This window comes from Elephantulus edwardii, unplaced genomic scaffold, assembly GCF_000299155.1.
Source record: "Elephantulus edwardii isolate Elephantulus edwardi_28Jun2011 unplaced genomic scaffold, EleEdw1.0 scaffold00054, whole genome shotgun sequence".
In the NCBI taxonomy this organism is placed as follows: Eukaryota; Metazoa; Chordata; class Mammalia; order Macroscelidea; family Macroscelididae; genus Elephantulus; species Elephantulus edwardii.
The window spans coordinates 3,984,003-4,002,097 of NW_006399804.1; the positions used below are offsets into that span (position 1 = coordinate 3,984,003).

At 43.9% G+C, this 18,095-nt stretch overlaps 1 pseudogene; it reads right to left on the minus strand.

The window, feature by feature from the left end:
* Positions 1-3,968: 3,968 nt before the first annotated feature.
* LOC102856439 lies at positions 3,969-4,494 on the minus strand (annotated as a pseudogene).
* Between the last annotated feature and the right edge of the window lie 13,601 nt (positions 4,495-18,095).

Consider the following 18,095-nt stretch of genomic DNA (forward strand, 5'->3'; position numbering starts at 1 on the left):
TAATAGAACCAATTTTCACTCTGGCAGAACAAATTCAAGTTCTAATACTAACCTGAATTCCAGTTTCCATTGGATGCCAGGAATCAGATATTTTAAGAGAAAATTGTATCAGAGCATCTGCCTATTAAGCTATATTCTATTCATTTCCTCTAAACAGCTAGCAGGAACAATTCTTAACTAAAATACAATCTAAAATAGAAAACAAGTTGTTGTTATTTTTAATTACTAAATTTGCTTTACTTATTCATGTCAGCCTTCTTCCTCTCTTCTCCTTTATGGCTACAATTTTTTATAAACTTCAAAGGAACAAGTGCTTCAGAGCAGACGCTAACCATCATATTACAGTCACAGTCCATTGATTGCCATTCACATTTTTATTACCCTGCATCTGATGAACATGAATGCATTTGGGTAGTTTCCTCTATATTAAAAAGAAAAAGAACAATAATTTAGATAGAATTCTCAGAGTTAGCTTGTTTTGTCAATAGCTTCATTTTTTTCCTCCTGTCCATTTATCAAATCTAGTCTGCTAGTGAAACCTTTCCTTACTTTCTGACATTATCAAAATCACTCATTATTAAAGTCATCTCAACTTTAAGATATTGTCAACTTGGAATCATATTTTCAACAGCTCAAATTCTATTGTATTTTCAAGCTTCTGAAACAAATATAATATTCTTGCACATTTTCTCATATGAGCTTTGTAAAAAAAATGATATAATATGATGTAAAGATGATGCTTATCTAATGATTTTGGAATTGCCCCTCAATAACTGTGAAAGTCTGAGAAAAGGAGTGGTAGCTTTCCTATTATCAAAGAGAATTAAAGTGTATGTGCACATCTTATATTTCAGAAATAAAAATTGCTGGGCCTGGGAAAGAGGAAACTCTAGAAATAAAGATATTTGAATTAATGTCATTTCATCAAGATCTCTTTGGGGTATACATTTTTAAAAACAACAGTTACATATTTTTAAAGACAACTTAAAGCTAGGTATGTTTGTTTTATTTTATTTTGCTTTCACACGCACAATCAGATTTAATTGACACTTCATGAAAAAACCAAAACCACATTATTTCATAGTTCCTAATTTTCCAATCCCCTTAGTCAGTAGGCATGACTTAAGTAATTTGAACCAGATAGTTTAAGATGTTGGTGGTAAAGTTCATTAAGTCCCTCTACATGGAATGCATGCACTGTTTTAGTAATTTCCAATTAATTATGAAGTCGTTTCCCCAAATTTGACTGTAAAATGAAAAGCCATCATTCTAAACATTTAGAACAACTATATTTCATTTTTCATTACTTGTTGATATGGTGTCATAAAACACTATCTAAACAGTTCATTAATGTTATTTACCATTTAATCACAAAGAAATATATTCAGAGAAAAGATCAACATTTATTGGTTTACCAAAGATCCCTAACAAAATACGCACACTGAGGAACAAAAGTAGGTCCTCAACAAATGTTGTCAAGTGCATTGGAAACATAAAACATGTCATGAATTTACAAACTATATATTACAGGCAGATTAAGGGAAAGGGTTTGCATGATATCTTTGTTTTGTATATGTTCACATATGGGAAACTTCACCAGAAGCAGAGAGAACCTACAATCTAAAAATCAGAGTTCTTTTTCTAGATTTATATATAGGAATCGATGAGGTTAGGGAGGATTCGTCTCCCTTAGTATAGTACAATAATAAGAGGAGAAAACAATCACTATATATCATTAACTCTAGATTATTTTGGCAGTACACTCCAAGGATTATAAACTCTTGTATGTGCTTATATGTACAGTTATACAAATTTTCTCTTCTGAAATTTTCATTTCAAATTTACTTTAACTCAAAGTGAGTTTAGCTTTGCAAAGAAACTGAGTGAAAAAAGAACCTTCCATAAAATTATTGTTCAACCCAATAAAACTTGAAAAGTGAAGTAATGAACAGAAGCTCTCAACTGCATAAATATGCTTGAAGAATGACTGCTCCTATTTATTTCTAAAGAAAGTACTTGGGCTTTTAAGGACAAAGAAGGAAAGGTCTTATCTGTCCTTTCAGTTTGGTCCAGCAACGTTTCATTTTTATATTTAATAAAGATTGATTTCCTCTGTTATTCCGCTTTTCTTTATCTCAACCACCTCAAGTTTGACCAACATATTTCCCACGCATAAATGTTACTACATTACCGTGGGAACCTGGGATTCGGCCCACCAGACTGAGGTAGTACCCCCAACCAGCTCTTCTCCTCACTCTTTTAGGGGGTTTCTCCAGAAACTGAGCAATCAGGGGCAGAGGAGGACAGAATTGAGAGTTTGCTTCAGAGTCGCACAAGGCTTATAACAACTTCTGCATGCTTTTCCATAGAGAAAACTGTGAGACTAAAAATGCAATTGCCAGGGCTTTGTGACAGTCTGGAAAGACTCGTTGGAACGTCTCTTTTCTTTCCATTCGGGATACAGGGAAACCTGATCTACCGCTCACTCGGCGTGCTCAAAACCCCAGAACCCAAACATTCAAATCGGAAGCGGGCGAGCGCGGATGGGCTTGAAACGAGCGTGCAGGAGGTGAAAACGGACCCGGTGGAGACCCACTCAGGGAGCGGGTAGGGGGAGAGCGCAGGGGAGGGGCACAGTCCAGACTGTCCCAAGCTCCCGGACGCCACGCCGTGTGTTCTTGCACGTCCAGTCCCAGCTTTTGTAAGTCTTTTAACGAGCAAAGGAGAAATGTGGATCCGTTAGTCTCGTAATAAGAGAGGAGCCCCTTTTTTTTGTAGAGAAGGAGAAAATTAAAGTCAGCTCGTACGTTTGTTTTGGTTTTTGGTCTTTTCCCCTCCCAATTAAAAAGTGGCGGCCTGGGCGACAGTCCTGCGGTTTTCACAGTGTAAAACGGATTAGAGGAAAAGCGTCAGTCACTCTTGACTTCGTTTGTGGTTTGCAACCCGCGGGGCGGGTCTAGCCCCACGGCACCTGCCCGGCAGAGCGCACCCTGCGGCAGTCCGCCGGGCGGATTGGGATTGTCAAGGGCGGGGCGCTCCTTGCGGGGAAGCCTCAGCGCAGCGCCCGCGGGGCGGAGCCGGCCGCGCAGGGCGGGAAGGGCGGTTCCCACGATGCGGGCAGCCGAACCCCGCCATCTCGGAGTCGCCTGCACCCTCACCCCGCCGCGCGGGTGCTAGGTGTGCAGCGCCTCGGCCCCGCTCTGCCGGACCCCCTGTGCAGGACGCGGAGGAGCAAAGAGCCAAAGAAATGGAAGTTACTGAGAATGGCGCCGGAACCCAGGTCGCCTTTTTCGTTTCCTGTTCAGACAGTAAATGAGAACTTGTAGATTTTTCCCAAGATTCTTCCCTTCGTTGAAAAGGACACTTATTTACAAAAGACGATGAGTTCGCGCGGAAACACTACTAAATTAAAGAAATAATGAGGAAGGAAAAACTGCTTTTTGATTTTCCGGTTGTTTCGTGGTGACCACCAAAATAAAGTATCCCAGCGTGAGTGAGCAGAAGAGAGTGCCTCCAGGGCGCAGGAGGTGAGCAAAGTGCTACGGAACCCATCGCTCCTCCCTGGCTTCCCGCACTGGCATCTGCACTCGACCTTTTGGAATGTGTGCGACTAAGGAGATTCCCGCAACAGGCTGGTCCCATCCTGGATCACCGTAACGAAAGAGCCTTTTAAGATGTGAGCCCATGACGACCGTTTTAATGCAGGCATTCTACTTTTTTTTTTTAGGTGTCTACTTTCAATAAACTTTTTTTAAAGTTTACTTTCAGGTTAGAGAAAAGTCGTTTCAGTCAGTCAGCCCAGATATTTCCTTTATGAAACCTCGGATATCAGCCCGCAGAGAAGAATCCAACTGGATTGTCGCAATGATACCGAGGTATCCAAAGTTCCTGCAGGTAGTGAGGTCAAAGGATCTAGGAAATAGCAACAGGGACTTACAGACTCCGGCAGTCTTAGACATCAGGCAAGCTTAGCAAAGGAGACAGACCGGCAGCGAGTGGAATGAAGGCAGCTGCCTGAGAGCAGAGCAGGATGCACGCGCCTGTGGGGAACCAAGCCAGTTCCACCTTAAGAGTCAGGTTCGAGCGGCGGCTGCGGAGGCGCCTGGCACCTGCAGGGGGCGCTGCTGACCTGCGGTTCCGCCCTCGCAGTCGGTGGCCTGGCAGTTCGCGGGCCTAGGTCCACGGAGGGGGTGGGTACAATAGGGAAGGAAGAGAGTAAGTGCCACCGTTAGGTAAGGAACTCGAGCCCTACGAGATTTAGAAGCGGCCTCTAGTGAGGCTTTTGCCGGAGGGAGTTTACTCGCATTTGGCTGCGAGAGGGAACGTGCACTCCCTCACTCTTGCCTCATGCTTTCCCGCACCTCCGCTCTCCTACCCGGACCACGCTTCCCAGACCCTTTGTTCTGGTGGTTGGGAGCAGCTGGGTAGGAGCTCCTGAGAAAAGAGGTCTCCCCACACCTCTCGCGGGGGAAAGCACTCTCGACTCGCCGTCATTTCCCTACGCTTTCCAACAGGGTCTTGTGTCTCACTCTTTGACCCCTGCCTCTGCTTCATCCAGCTCCTTTTCTGACCCTGATTTCCCGAGCTCCCATTCTCAAGCTTTTAAGGTCAGGATGCCCGCCCCCTGCCCCACTCCATCACCTTCGAGGTCTCACAGAAGGTGGGGAGGCGGCGAGAGGAAGAGAAACCACGTCGCCTCCCCGGCGCCAAAGATCCCTGGGGATCGTTTTAGGCCCGACCCTTGGGAGCTGCCGCACAAGACTGGGTTTCGCTGCGCCGCCGTAGCCATGAGGCCGGCGCGCAGCCCAGGGCCCCACAAGCACAGCCTGGCTGCTGGGGCAGCGAAACGAGGCGGCTTCTCACGGTCAGAACCCAAGACCCCCAGTTGGAAAGAAGGGGACACCATAGTTCGCGTCCTACGTGCGTGCCGTCCTCTCCCCACCCCCTCACTCGCGCGCCACCCGCATCGCCGCTCACACGCGCGCGACCGGGCGGGTTCCCGCAATTGTGTCTTGAGTACAGTTACAGTTGTGTTCAGCTTAATTTCTTACTCCCGTAAAGGCGTCGCAGGGTGGGAAGGGCGAGCATCCTGGCGTTGGGGGATGGGCAGGAACGTGAGCCGGGTGGTAGGAAGGACGTGGTCGAACGTCGTGGTCTCGGAGACCCCGAGTCGAGAACTGACCGAGCAGTCTCTGCGCGGCGAAGGGACCCTCCACATCCTCAGCGCTGTGGCCAAGCATACATACGACTTCCAGGCTTGTTTGCCTTGGTGAATGGGGTCTCAGCGCACCCGGATCGCAAAGCTGGATCTTCCCTCGAGAGGCGGACTCTACCCTGGGCTGTGCGCCCGGGGCTGCCCCTCCCCCCGTGCCTCTGTGAGTGACTCAGGTCCTCACTGGCTGGTCGGGAGCTGTGCCCGAGCTTCTCTCGGCTGCGGATTCCCCGGGACACACCCCGTCCCCACCCCCAAGAGCTGGCGGCCAGCTCGGGATGCCAGGCGGCCGAGCGGGCGCCCTGCCAAATTCCGCGTTCCTCTCTTGGAAACGGAGAGTTGCGTCTCAGGCTCGGGAAAGCCCGCAGTTAGGGCTAGGGACAACCTTGCAAAGCTCCCTAAGGCGCCAGGGACGCCTCTGCAGGTTGAATTCCTACTCAGTATCACTTCAATTTTAATTAATCTTTAAAACACCGCTGTCACGTCGCTTGCAGAAAATTAATCAAACCTGAATCCTTGTTGCATAGCAAGAATTTCGATCCGAGTCTTTTAAAAAGGACTTAACTTTGCAAAGTCACGTCTTTTACAGTTCCTCATTCCTCCTTTAGCAAGGGAAATATTGCAAAAGTCAAGTCGTGTTTATTTGGCTCTTTATATCTTCAAATTGAAACTTTGCTTGTTTCTGATTCATCCTGACTTTGAACGAAAAATAACAAGATAAATTACCTACCTCTGTTAATTCAAAATATAATTGCTTCGAATGATTTTTATTTAAAAGCCCAGATAAACTAAGATAATCTTAATTTTAATATGACACGACCCCTATTTTTCCTTGTGAATAATGAGAATAAAACAGTCATTAATTAATACCTAGATAGCTCCATAGAAGATGGTATCTGGTTGAGCAGAGACACTGAAACATCAGTTGTATTAGTAATTGATACTGTATAATTGAACATGAAGATAGTCGTCTATTTTTAACCTCAAAGCTCAGAGTTTATTTGGTGATTACTGAGCTCCTAATAATTAATTTTTGTTCCTTCTTGCTGCATAAATAATTCCTGTGGCTCTCAGTTCCCATGCAACACCGAAGGTTCTCATTAAAATTTACCTTTCAAAATAGAAGACAGTAAAGCTTTTATATTGTGCAGGAACTTATTCTATTCCATTATTTGTAACGTGTTTTTGTTTGTTCCTGTTACATTCCCTTTGCTCTAAATTGCATACTTTCCAAGAAGTAGTAGACTATAATAAATACCACAGCTTTGTCTTTTCTGTGGGGTTTTTTTTGTTGTTGTTAAGTTAAAGATAATACTTAAGATTTCCAGTTGTACCTGTTTCTAAGATTAGGCTATAAATTTCTTTTTAAAAAAATTAATTTTTTATGTAATGTAGTCACCATAAATTATATTCCCACTTAATATACCATCCACATTATCTCAGTTTGGTTTTGTTAAAAATAGTTTTCTCAAACACATTCCATTTTTTCAATATGAATTGAACATCAGGTCTTGGAATTTCCAGTGTTAAGTTTACATTTTAACACTTTTGACATTCAAAAAAAGGGAAAAAATTACCCCCTGGGGGGAAAAAATAAATGTTCTAGTTAGTAATCAAAATGTAGGCCCTACATTTAAGGTATATGATTATTTTTCAACATCAATGTCCTGATGATCCTTGATTTGCATCCAGTGCAAGGGTGTTAGGATATTTTTATTGCACATGCCAAAAAAAAAAAAATAAAGCTTCCTACTTATTTCTTCAGTACAGTGTCTCTCCAAATAACTTATGAACTGTTTTATACCATGCTAATATTCTTGGTACATACCCCACGAAACCCATACATTTTATTTAATTGTCAGTGCTCCTCCTAAAGTGATAAAAGGTATATAGGTTTTCTACTTTTATTTTTCCCCTTAGAACAATTAAAACTTTAGGTCAGTATATGAAAGAATATTTTCTTCTCCTAAATTTTATATTTTCCCACTATAATTTAGACTGAAATAAGATTAAAACAGGATCTAGAGTTCTAATCTTGGTTGATGTTTTGGTGTATTCACCATAATGAGACCTATTCCCTGGGGTCATGAAGCTCCCAAATGTCAATCAAGCAAACTGATTCAGAAATGCCATTGTTCCACTCCCACGTCACTCGCCTTCCTCTCATTTTATTTAACAATACCAGAGTTCTCTGATCAGTCATTCGGAATATGAGGCATTATCTGGGGAAAATTCACAAAGTGTCCTGATCTTTCTTAGGGAGATACTATTAAGGGGTTTCCGCCAAGGAGAAAGTGCTTGTTTATATTTCTGTCTTTAGGCTGAACTTTGGATCGAAAGAACCTATGAATACTCCTTGAAAGACAATCATACCGTAAATCTGTCAAAAATTAATTCATCCAGTCGAATGTTAACATTTCTATTTTCATGTTGGAAGCACCCTGGTTTGTCATTGGGGAAATGGGCCAAAATCTAGGTACAACTTATATGTCCCCGCTCAGCCCCATCCATTTTCAAGCACATTTAATACGAATGTGTTTAGTCTGCACTTGTTAACTAAACATTTTTTTGGGGGGGGAGGGTTGGGGGGAGGGTTGAGAAAGAGCCAACCTTTGCCCTGAGAGTCTGCCCAGAGTACTCCAACGTGCCCGGGAGTCTGTGCAACGTGAGTTTCCCATTTGCAGCCCTGGGTCATCTAAGCTTGTGTCTCAACTCCCAGACAATTCCCAAAGCCAAAGGCGTTGAATGTGTAACTCGCTCCAAACAGGCCAAATTAATAATCAGCTTAACTCATGAGGCCTTTAAGCCTTTATCTTGAGTTCCCTGAAGACACCCAGCGTGGAGCCCAGCTCCTACGAGAGCTTCCCTGGAGGTGAGCAGGCTGCTGTCACGGCTTCCTGGGACGATTTGTGCCCTTCTCCTGCAAAAACAACCGTGTAGAAGAAGGCGCAAACCAATCCTTAACATAGGATTTCACATCAGGATCCACGAAGAATCTCAACAACCACTCAAGCGCTAAGTCAGTGGGTTTGACATTCATACACAAATGCCAGTGTATGCAGCACACATATCCGAAGTTGGAACCCTTGCGCCTCACGCGTTCTCCGTGCACACTTGGAGCGGAGGTGACAGGGAAAGCCACTGGGCTGTGGACAGGGGGTGGAGTTGCTCTCTGATTGGGAAAAGATCGATCACTTTAAAGAGTTCAAAAGTTCTAACCCCTTTGGAGGGAAGAGGAAAAGCTGGAGGGCCTGATTTTTCTCTGCTGGCTTTGGGTTCACAGCAAACACGTATTCACTGCAGAGGACACCTCCCGAGAACAGCCCTGTCCCGCTGACCTCATCTGGACCAGGTTTGCCTGACTACTCCGGAAGGAAGGAATCTTGCCTCTCTATGCATAAACACACCTCCAACTCGCAGGACCCGAGGCAGGCTGGGAGAGCGTACGCTTTTCCCTTTCACAGCAAGCGGGAAAGGCTGGAGATTAGAGGCCTGCCAAGCACCGTGGCCCAGAGGCCTAGGGTCTTCCACAGACTGTGCAGCTCTGCAAGAGGGGCCACCAGCAAACTAGCTTGTCAGAAGACGAGCAGTGCGAATTCCTGGGGGGGGGGGAAAAAAAAAAAAACAACACACTCTCTAGGAAACATAAACTCTTCCACAAGGCGAAGGGAACACATACAGTGTCCTTCCTGCAGCCTGTTAGTTCAGCCTGGGTGAAGCCCACTGTACCGCTGCAGCCTAACCCTCACCTGCGACTTTGCAAAGGGCCTGTCTCTTCTCACTTTCCACCCCCGTTCCTGCTCTTAAGCTCGATCCAGTTCTTGACCTTTTTGAGGCCTGGGCTAGAGTAGCCAGAGTATTTGCTGAGGAAATAAAATTGTTCTGGAGATTACAGTGATGATTTTGACTAGAAGAGAGGGATTTTTTTTTCTTCTTTTTCTCATGCTTCTGTGTAAGTGTGGACTTGTATGTCTCCTTGGCAAGAATAGACAAATTTTTTCGCTTATTTGCTGTTTTGCAAAGTTCTACACACAAATCAGTGAACCTTAAATGCCCTTATCCAGACACATGTTGTAGAAGTTTGTCAGGGTCCCTGGGCAGTAAGCATAGTGACAGGTGAATCCAGCAACCCAGGGAGGGCCCAACCTAACAGGAAAGACAAAGGCCTGAAGGTCATCTGAGCAGTTGCAAGCAACAGGTTCTCTTACACCAGGGCAGCTTTCAGAATCCCAGGAACCAAGTTCTGGACTCAGAACCTGTTCCCCATGGCCTGGGGAACAAAGAGACCCCATAAGCATCTCTCCCTGTTTCCCTCAGGAAGTTTCTTTTTCTCCAAATTACCCTTCAGACACATGTGAACTGGAATCTCTGCACTGTACCACCTGCTTAGATACAACCATCAGGCCTTCTGTCACCTTCAGCCGACTCTCTTACGAAAAGACTATCAGTGTGGGTGTTTTCAGCTTGCTTATTCTTCCTGGCATTTTAAATAATAATAAAAATGAAGGCAGGGAGATGCAGAGAGTTTTGAAGTATCAAAAGGACCAAAGCAAAACAGTGTAATTCCTTTCTTTGACAAATTTTTCCTAATCCAGCCTTCTCTACACTCGAGAGAGATAACTTGTTTCAATACTGTTAGTATCTCAAAAAGCTTTTTTAAAGTAATATTTTGCTCTTATACCTAAATGAACTTAACCCACCTCTCCTTCCAACCTAAAAAGAGGAGTTATCTAGTTTTAGGAAGATAAACGGCTTTATTTTTATGGGCAGAATACTCTCCCCATAGACAGTTAATTCATGGAAAGTCTAGGAGTTTCAGGTTGCTGGAAGTAATTATTCAACCAATCTCAGCCTCCAACCCTGGTTAGTTCAAATTAGATTCCAAAGAAATGGGGGAAGTTTAGGGTTCCTTCTCCTGTTATTCCCTGGTAAGGATATCCTCGAGTAGAAATATGACTAGTCCTTAGGACCAAACTCCAAATGGGAGTTAGATGACTAGAGAAAGCTGAAGATGAAAGACAGAAGTTAGAGAAAGAAGGGTGCTGATACAGAAACGCCTATGTGGATAATTTGCTTTTGCCTAACTCTGCAATTCCAGACAGATTCAGACCTTCTGAGTTTATTTCCACTCAGTACCACCAGAGCAAAATAAAAATTAGCTGCTGGATTAATAGAAGGAATAGGCAGGAATGTGTTTTCAAAATCCAGGCTAGTATGTGAGGAGGAATATCATGCATAGGAAAAGATCTGTTGGAGGATAAGAAAGGTCTGAGCAGTAGCCACAACCCACATTCACCCTGAGGAACTCATCCTCATTAAAGAAATTCTTTGTATAATGCTATATTTCTTTTCCAGATTTGTAGTAGTCACACAGAAAGAGGTAGCTGTGGCAGCTACTACTGCTGCATCAGCATACAGGCATCCTGCAGTGTTTCCCTAGCCACAGACTTGGTGTCCCCAGTGTGAAGAGCCCAGGCTTTGCCCATTAGCTGTGACTGAAAACAATCGCCAGCCCCCCTGCTCCACCCTGCTCCAAGCAACCTCTACAGTGACTACCCCAAATCCCTGAGCAGATTCCTGTACTGAGAGGAGCACAGTCCATAGCATAAATGCCTAAGAGCTAGGTTTAGAAGAGGTGAGGGGCCAGGAGGAATCAGAAAATCCCAAACAATTCTGAAACCATGTGCAGTAGTAGATATTTGTGTCCATATACATGACAGTTTCAGACTACAGCCCCAGAATGACATTTCAAAAATCTTTCTCTCCATTCTAATATTCAGACTAGGCTGTTTTTATGTCTTGTTATTGCAAATCAACCTTCTGCAAACCATATTGTACATTTCCCCCTGGATTTTAATGAAAGAAGAATTATACAAAACCAACTGCTTTGTCCCAGAGCTGAAACAAAGACTAACCCATAGGAAAGGAAAAGGCTCTCCAAAATGTACTTTTCTCTGATTTGGAAGGAAAGCTCCTAGAGTGACCAGCCCATAATTGTGGTTGATATTTAATCCTCCTTGGCACAAAGGCCCATCTTTTCACTACGCAGAAGCACCATCGAGATATGACTAACCTTTAGGGTTATATCTCAAACTGGGAGTCTAGGGCTTAGACGTGGATTGTCTATGCCTCTTCTAACCTGAACAAAAAGGATCTGAAGAAAATCACATTTTTCCCCCCTCACAACAAAGCATCCCTAATCACTTCAGCTTGTTGGTGAATTTTTATTCCCGTGTCCACTTGGGGTATTGAAATCGATCGCTGCAATATTTAATATATTACACTCTCAGGGTCATTGCTCTCCTAAGACCGAATTCTCTCTCCCTCGTGCCCTCAACTCAGCCTGGCTTCTACCCTCCCACTCCCATCTGTCTGGGCCCTCTGTTTATCTGTCCATATAATGCCTTTAATTCTCAGCCAGGCAACTTCACGTTTATTCTGTATTCTTCTAGGATGGCGAATACTTAAAGCTCTAGGCAGCCCTGCACTTAAAAGGGAAAATGAGGAGCTCAGTAGATTGGAGAAAATTAACCTGCCACAAACAACCTCATTAAAGAACTGCCTACCAAGAGTTAAGAATTAATAGCAAAATGGATGGGGTGGGGGTGCAGAATGAAGAGACCTTAAACCTCATTCCCTCAAAGGTGCATAATTTACAAGGCAAACCCAACATTCAGTTTTATTTCCCTTTTCTAGTGACCTGTCCCATAACCTTGTAATCCACTGTGGGGGTGTTTTCTCTCTGCTCCCTTTCTTCTTTTTACATACTCATAGGTTTGCAAGTCCAAAATGCCTTCTGATATTCTTTGTTCAAAAATACACTTAAATTGTTTGGGGCTTTTTAATTTAGAAAGATACTTTAGGAGACTCCTGGAATACCCTTTGGGAATTGTTAGATGATTTGAAGAGTGCCCTTAAAAGAATTGTGTTTGGATAGATTCGGGGTGGGGGGGGGGGGAGAATCATGCAGAAAGAAGCAGGAAAAACCCGAATGGAGAAATTTTTGTAGATTTAGTATTCTGATAGTGTTCTGGTTTATTTTGCACATGAAGTTCAAATTTAAGTAAAGACTATGTGTATGGGCTGTAAGTTGCTTTTCTAATGTTTTATTGGGCATTGTATTCTATACTGGCATTTTATATGCATAATCTCATTTCAATGCAGAGCTGCATACTAAATCCTGGAGCAAGCAGATGAGAATGCAGTATGGATATTACACTCAATTTCATTGGCTTCAATGAGACTTTGCACATCAAAATTTCTATTGTAATGGCTTATCTTTGGCTAGAATTTTATACATTGACATGCTTTTCCTTTGGCCAAGATCCTGAATGAAGAAACCAAGACACCATGTCAATAGAACAGCCATAATTATTCCATTCACATTATAGCGAGTAAGTGGGATCAATGGTCTTACCAGTATTTATTTTAAAATTCATGCTTTTCACTTTTCTTTTTAATAATAATCACCTGTGCACTTTTTTCTTGAAGTAGATCACCTTTAATATAAAACTTGAACTATGCACTAAAGTACTGGTTCAAAATAGCAAGAGATAGGAAAGTCATAATCAAGATGCTTCTAATCTATGTAAAAATCATCTTATGTATACCACATGCTAAGCAAGACCACATTTTATTCAGATAAACTAGTTAGAAACTAACACAAAGGATAAGATTTGAGGAGCTCTGGCAACCTTCTAAAGACAACAAAACAAGCTGTATTTCTCTCTCATTTAATAATAGTCTTAGGTTACAAACCACAGACTGAAATATTTAATATGAAATGTTGATATTCAAAGATGTACATTTTTTGAAGATGTCAAGAGTATTGCTAATTTCTTGCTGTACTGTCTAACTTAAAATATATAAAGATGTTAAATGTCTATTTTAAAAATTACTTTAAAATTTTTATTATTTTTCTTAAAATTAATAGATCACAAAACAATTAAACAATTCAACTATTAACCAAGCTCTTTTACTTAAAATTCTTTCTTTATTAAAAAAGTACCATCTCCAGTTCTAAACTCAGATATATTACCAGAGTTAAGCTCTTTTAACTCTCAATGTTAATGTTAGAAGTTGCTAAAGAATGTATTATAACAGAAATAGATTAAAAATTGGCTTTCTGAAGACCAATTTGCCACTTGATGTATAATACTTGGAATAAAATTAAATGTCTCTTTACATTTGCTTCTGACAGTATACTCCATGTTAGAACCATAGCCATGTGTTTATGGAGTTGAACTCTTCTGGTCTTGAGACACCCTTTGTTTTTTACAGCCTAACTGAAATAGTACAGCACATTGGGGACAAGGGCCTGGGAAGCCCTGGCCCCTCACCCAGCAAGAAAGCTCAGGGTCACTGAAGACTCCCACACCACCTCTGTCAGCATTGGTTTAAGTCCAGATCTCACCTTTTTTCCACCTCTGGTGAAAGTATTACTAAGTATTATTGGTATTTCCCCACAAAGCCTTCATATGGGTGCAAAGGTTAGATGCTGGGGGTGAGGGGTGGGGGGTGATGGCTGAGAGAGTGTGAGAAAAAGATAAAACAATAAAAAAGGAAAAAGTAAAAAAAATATGTTCATTGCAATTCCTACTGTATCAAGTAGGTTTTAGTTTTAATAGATATAATAATAACTAGGTCTCTGAAAGCTTAACAGCATCTAGTGATCTGCATATTTGCAACCAAAGTAAGGGAAGAAAACTAATCTTCCACTTAAAACATTTGCATCACTGACAATCAGAGGATTCATTTGAAGAGGGGGAGAAAAGAGAAAGAGACATGACAGAGAATGATTATAAACTGTGTCCTTATGCCTAAGAAATGCAAGAATTCTAGGTCCTTTCCTGTTATTTCAGAGACTGAAACCCCTAACCTCCTGGCCAAGTTGTATTCTTAACATCTCTTACATATATTTTTATCATAACTAACTTTCAGAGGAAAAGGTGAGAGAGGCTATGCTGAATGATTTTCCCTTCCATACTGTTTTTCTCCTCTCCTGCTCATCATCACTTAGCACAAATATTGTATTTTTCTTAGTGCTAAATGGAACTGTTCTTAAAGAGCACAAACATTAACAATGGAAATTTTATTCCAACCTTCCGGTGTGGTGTCCTATGTGTGTTTCAACAGCCCAGTTTCCAGGAGAATTCCAAGTGTGTTTATTTATTTGTTTTCTTGGTGGCTTGGGGAAGAAGTCAGGCAGCCACTCAGACAGTTTCCTTTTGGCTTCCCTCCCTTCCTTCCTTCTTTGCATCCGGACTTGGGAAAGGCTTCTGCAAACCTATGTGGGAACTGGTGCTCCCTCTTAGATTAGTAATATTTTAGGAGACTTTAGTATCTTGAAGTCTATTGACTGCCAAACCTGTTTCACCGAAGAAGGGTCAAACACAAACACATTGATGGCACTGATTAGATGAGTAACTGGATCTTCTGCAGAGCCCCTAGTCTGCCTAACATTATCTTTCTACCTCTTTCTGTCTTTCTCCACTCTTCTAACCTGAAGGAATACTCAGGAAGCAGGAACTAATAAATCAGGGATAACCTAGCACCCCAGCAACTTGGACTGTTGGACTCTGCTCACACGCAGGTATGCTGGCACCAGGGTCTCCAATTCCCCCCCCCCCAGGGGTACTGCCTCGTTCATTACTTGGCTTTACATGTCTCTTCTAAGGGGAACGACGGCCCTTCCCCCAGTAAGGCATCAGTCGACCCTGTAGCCATGGCCTCCTCTGAAAAAGAATAGAGAGCTTGCTGTGCTGCAGCCCAGACAGCCTATCTCTGGCCAAAGAAAAAGCACTAGTTGCCTAGTAGTGGCTGGGAGAGGACTGCTCCAGTAAAACATTAATGCAATTTGGTAAACCATTTCTGTGCACCCACCATGGCACTTTGAGATGCTGCTGTTAAGTCCGAAGAAAATAAATGGGAATGGCGTGAGAACGCAAGAGCAGAAACAAGCATGGAAGCCACAGACAGCGGGGTTTATCTCTACACGGTTTTTTTTTGGATCTTGTTTTTCCAAGCAAACTGGCGTGATCTTTAGGGAAAACCAAGTACAGATGATGAAAACATCCTGTTTTGAGAGGCAGAAGCAGTGGAAGTGCAATTATCGCCTCACAGTGCGTTAATCAGTCAGGAAAGGGGCTTGGAAGCCCAAGGCTTGAATTTGGTGAATTTATGCAATTTGGTGTGTTTCGACTTAGTATTGATCCCTAAACTCAATTTTGAAAACAGCCTCCATTGCAGAAGTGTAGGTTGTGTTATTCTAGCATCCACACATCGATTGAGCAAAAATTAAATGTATCATACTCTCCGTAAAGAAGGTAGAGGCATGGATAGTCAGAGGAGGAATACCAGAAAGTGCATAGTTAATATGTGTTGTAGGAGAATCCGCCAAACAAGTGCTTTAAACCCAAGGGGATTTCACGTAATAGCTAATTTGGTTAGAGAGCAAGAGTACGCAAGCAGAGGGCCATCTTAGAATGAAAGAATGATAGCTGAATATAGGTTTTTCTGATTGAAATTAACATTTCCTTGTGATTTGCATTTTCTAATGTCCACTCCTTCACACATAAGTCCACCTCACTCAGGTTTTCTTACACCAACATAAGCTCAAGAACAAATCGTCTTGCCTGGAGCAGCACTGTCAGAGCTCAGAGGCTGCAGGAAGACAGTTGCTGCTTTTCCCCCAACCACTGGGTTGGAAGTCTTAACCAAGGCCGCGTGGGTCCGAGCTTAGAAACACCCTCACTGCCCTCCCTCTTTCTGCTGGACTTGCCCAGGTCCTAGCCTCAAAGTTAAGCAAATGAACCCAGTGCCTGCCTACTTCGTCCATCCTCTTCCCAGGTCCCAACATGCTGGAAAGAACCGAAGGAGATGGGAAAAGGAGATAGGAATCCTTTATCAGAGACTAAAGTAATTACTTAAACAAAATCAAAACCTTTTCTCTTATTTCTTTTGCCTTCCAAGCCCATTTCAGGTTTCTAATGGAGTATGAGGGGGTGTGTGAGATAGAGGAAGAGAGAGATGAAAAGCTTTAAACAAAAGACAAGGAGGCACAGGCAGGGGTCTGAAGCACTCTCTGAGCCTGTTATGCTAGTAGACCCTCCAGTCCCAGGGCCCAGCATTTTAGGGTGTTTTCTAACCGGCCTGAGCCCGAGCTCCACGCAGGAGGAAAACTAGAGACAAAATCCTAGAACCCCAGCCCAGTGCAGGTCAAATGAGCGCCCAGCCCCCGCTGGCCTGTGTTGGAGGCCTCAACACCCTGAGGGCTGTGACCCTTAAGGAAGCCTGGATTCCCCTCTCCTTTCGGACCTCAATTCCCTAGCAGCACTTATGAAGCTGCGTTTTGGGGCCCGCGAGCCCAAAATCTGCTTTGTCATGTATTAAGCCCGGAAACCTTCGCCACTTTTCTTCCGAGCCCGGTTCCAGCGGTCTCCCGTCTGCGCGGCACTCGAGGCCCGCTCCTGCTTCTACACAGTCCTGCTTCTGCACTGCGCCTCGCAGGCCGAGTGGCCATTTACTGCCCTCTGATTACGCCGAGGACCAGGTTAGCTCATAAAGCCTTTCACACTCAACAATGGGGATTTTCTCAACAATTAACAAGAAACAACATAATAAAGCCATTTACAAAGACCTTGCTATTTACTATAAATTAGGCACTCTTTAAGAGACCAGTGCGTAATTTCACACACTTTACAACTGGGGCTGCATTTTAAACACCCGGGAAAAACAAGCTTGTTGCACTTTCCTGTGACCTATCTGCGGTGCACCTCTATTTCCCTTCTTTCTCAAGTAGCAGCTTTGTTTGCGTTGCTGCACTCCAATCTCACTAGCCAAGGGTGGTTTTCCAGGTCACTGTCTCACGTTTCTCATTTCCAGGTCACCATTTCCACTTTCAGATGCACTGAGAGATTCTAGGGCTGGGGATGCACCACGCCAAAGAAAGTAAGCCCCTGCCACATCATGTCTCTCCTATCTTGGGAGTTCCTCCAGCCCTGTCTGCCTGCTCTCCTCTCAGACTCTGGGCCTCTGGTCACTTCCCTGAAGGCGTTCAGGACCAAGGGTAAGAAGTCCCATCTCTTTGCCACTTGCGTTCCATGCACATATTTTGGAGGTCTTGGCCTGCCCTTCGCCAATACAAAAAAAATACACTGGCCTTAACAAGAGTAGATGAAGCCTAAACTCAGAAGGTGAGAAATGGCGAGGCGGCAGCGTGTGCTGGGGTGAGAGATTACTTCAGAACACAAAAAAGAAGCACAGAATGAGGGCAGACTTTCCAGCCACCCAGGGTTGATCAGGGGAGCAGACCATGGCAGGCCTCGCGCCCCGGCCACCCCCTTCTCCCGCGGGCCTGGCCACGAGGGCGCTTTGATGTGAGGCTGCCCCAGACGAGCAGGAGGCCGCCTGAGGGGCTTGGGCCAAAGGGTGACAACTCTTCCTCCCCAGGGGGAGTGACAGCGTCACAAATTCAGAGAAAAGCAAGAACTGGGCAGGAGGGAAAAAGTCACAAAGAAATGTTTGCCAGTGTGCAAAATGGCGATATTAAAACATCTCTCCTCTGGTGGTGGCAGTGTCCAGGCCAGAGAGCTGGCCCGGGTCATCGCAGCGCCCAGAGCTCTGGGAAAGTGAACCCGAAACCTACAAAGTTCCAGAGCCCACACATCGCCTGCAACTCCTCATTCACTCGGCGGTCCTCAGCTTTCCTTTCGAGCGCACTGGGCCCAACCGCACCAAGCAACCCCTGGACACTGACCCCTGTTTACAAACACACCCTGGGGGCGGGGTGGAGCTGTCCGGAGCGCTAGCTGGCGGGGCTGGGGGAGGCTGCTCGCTCGCGAGAACGCCACCAGCAGAGAGGAACAAGAAGTTGGTGCAAGAG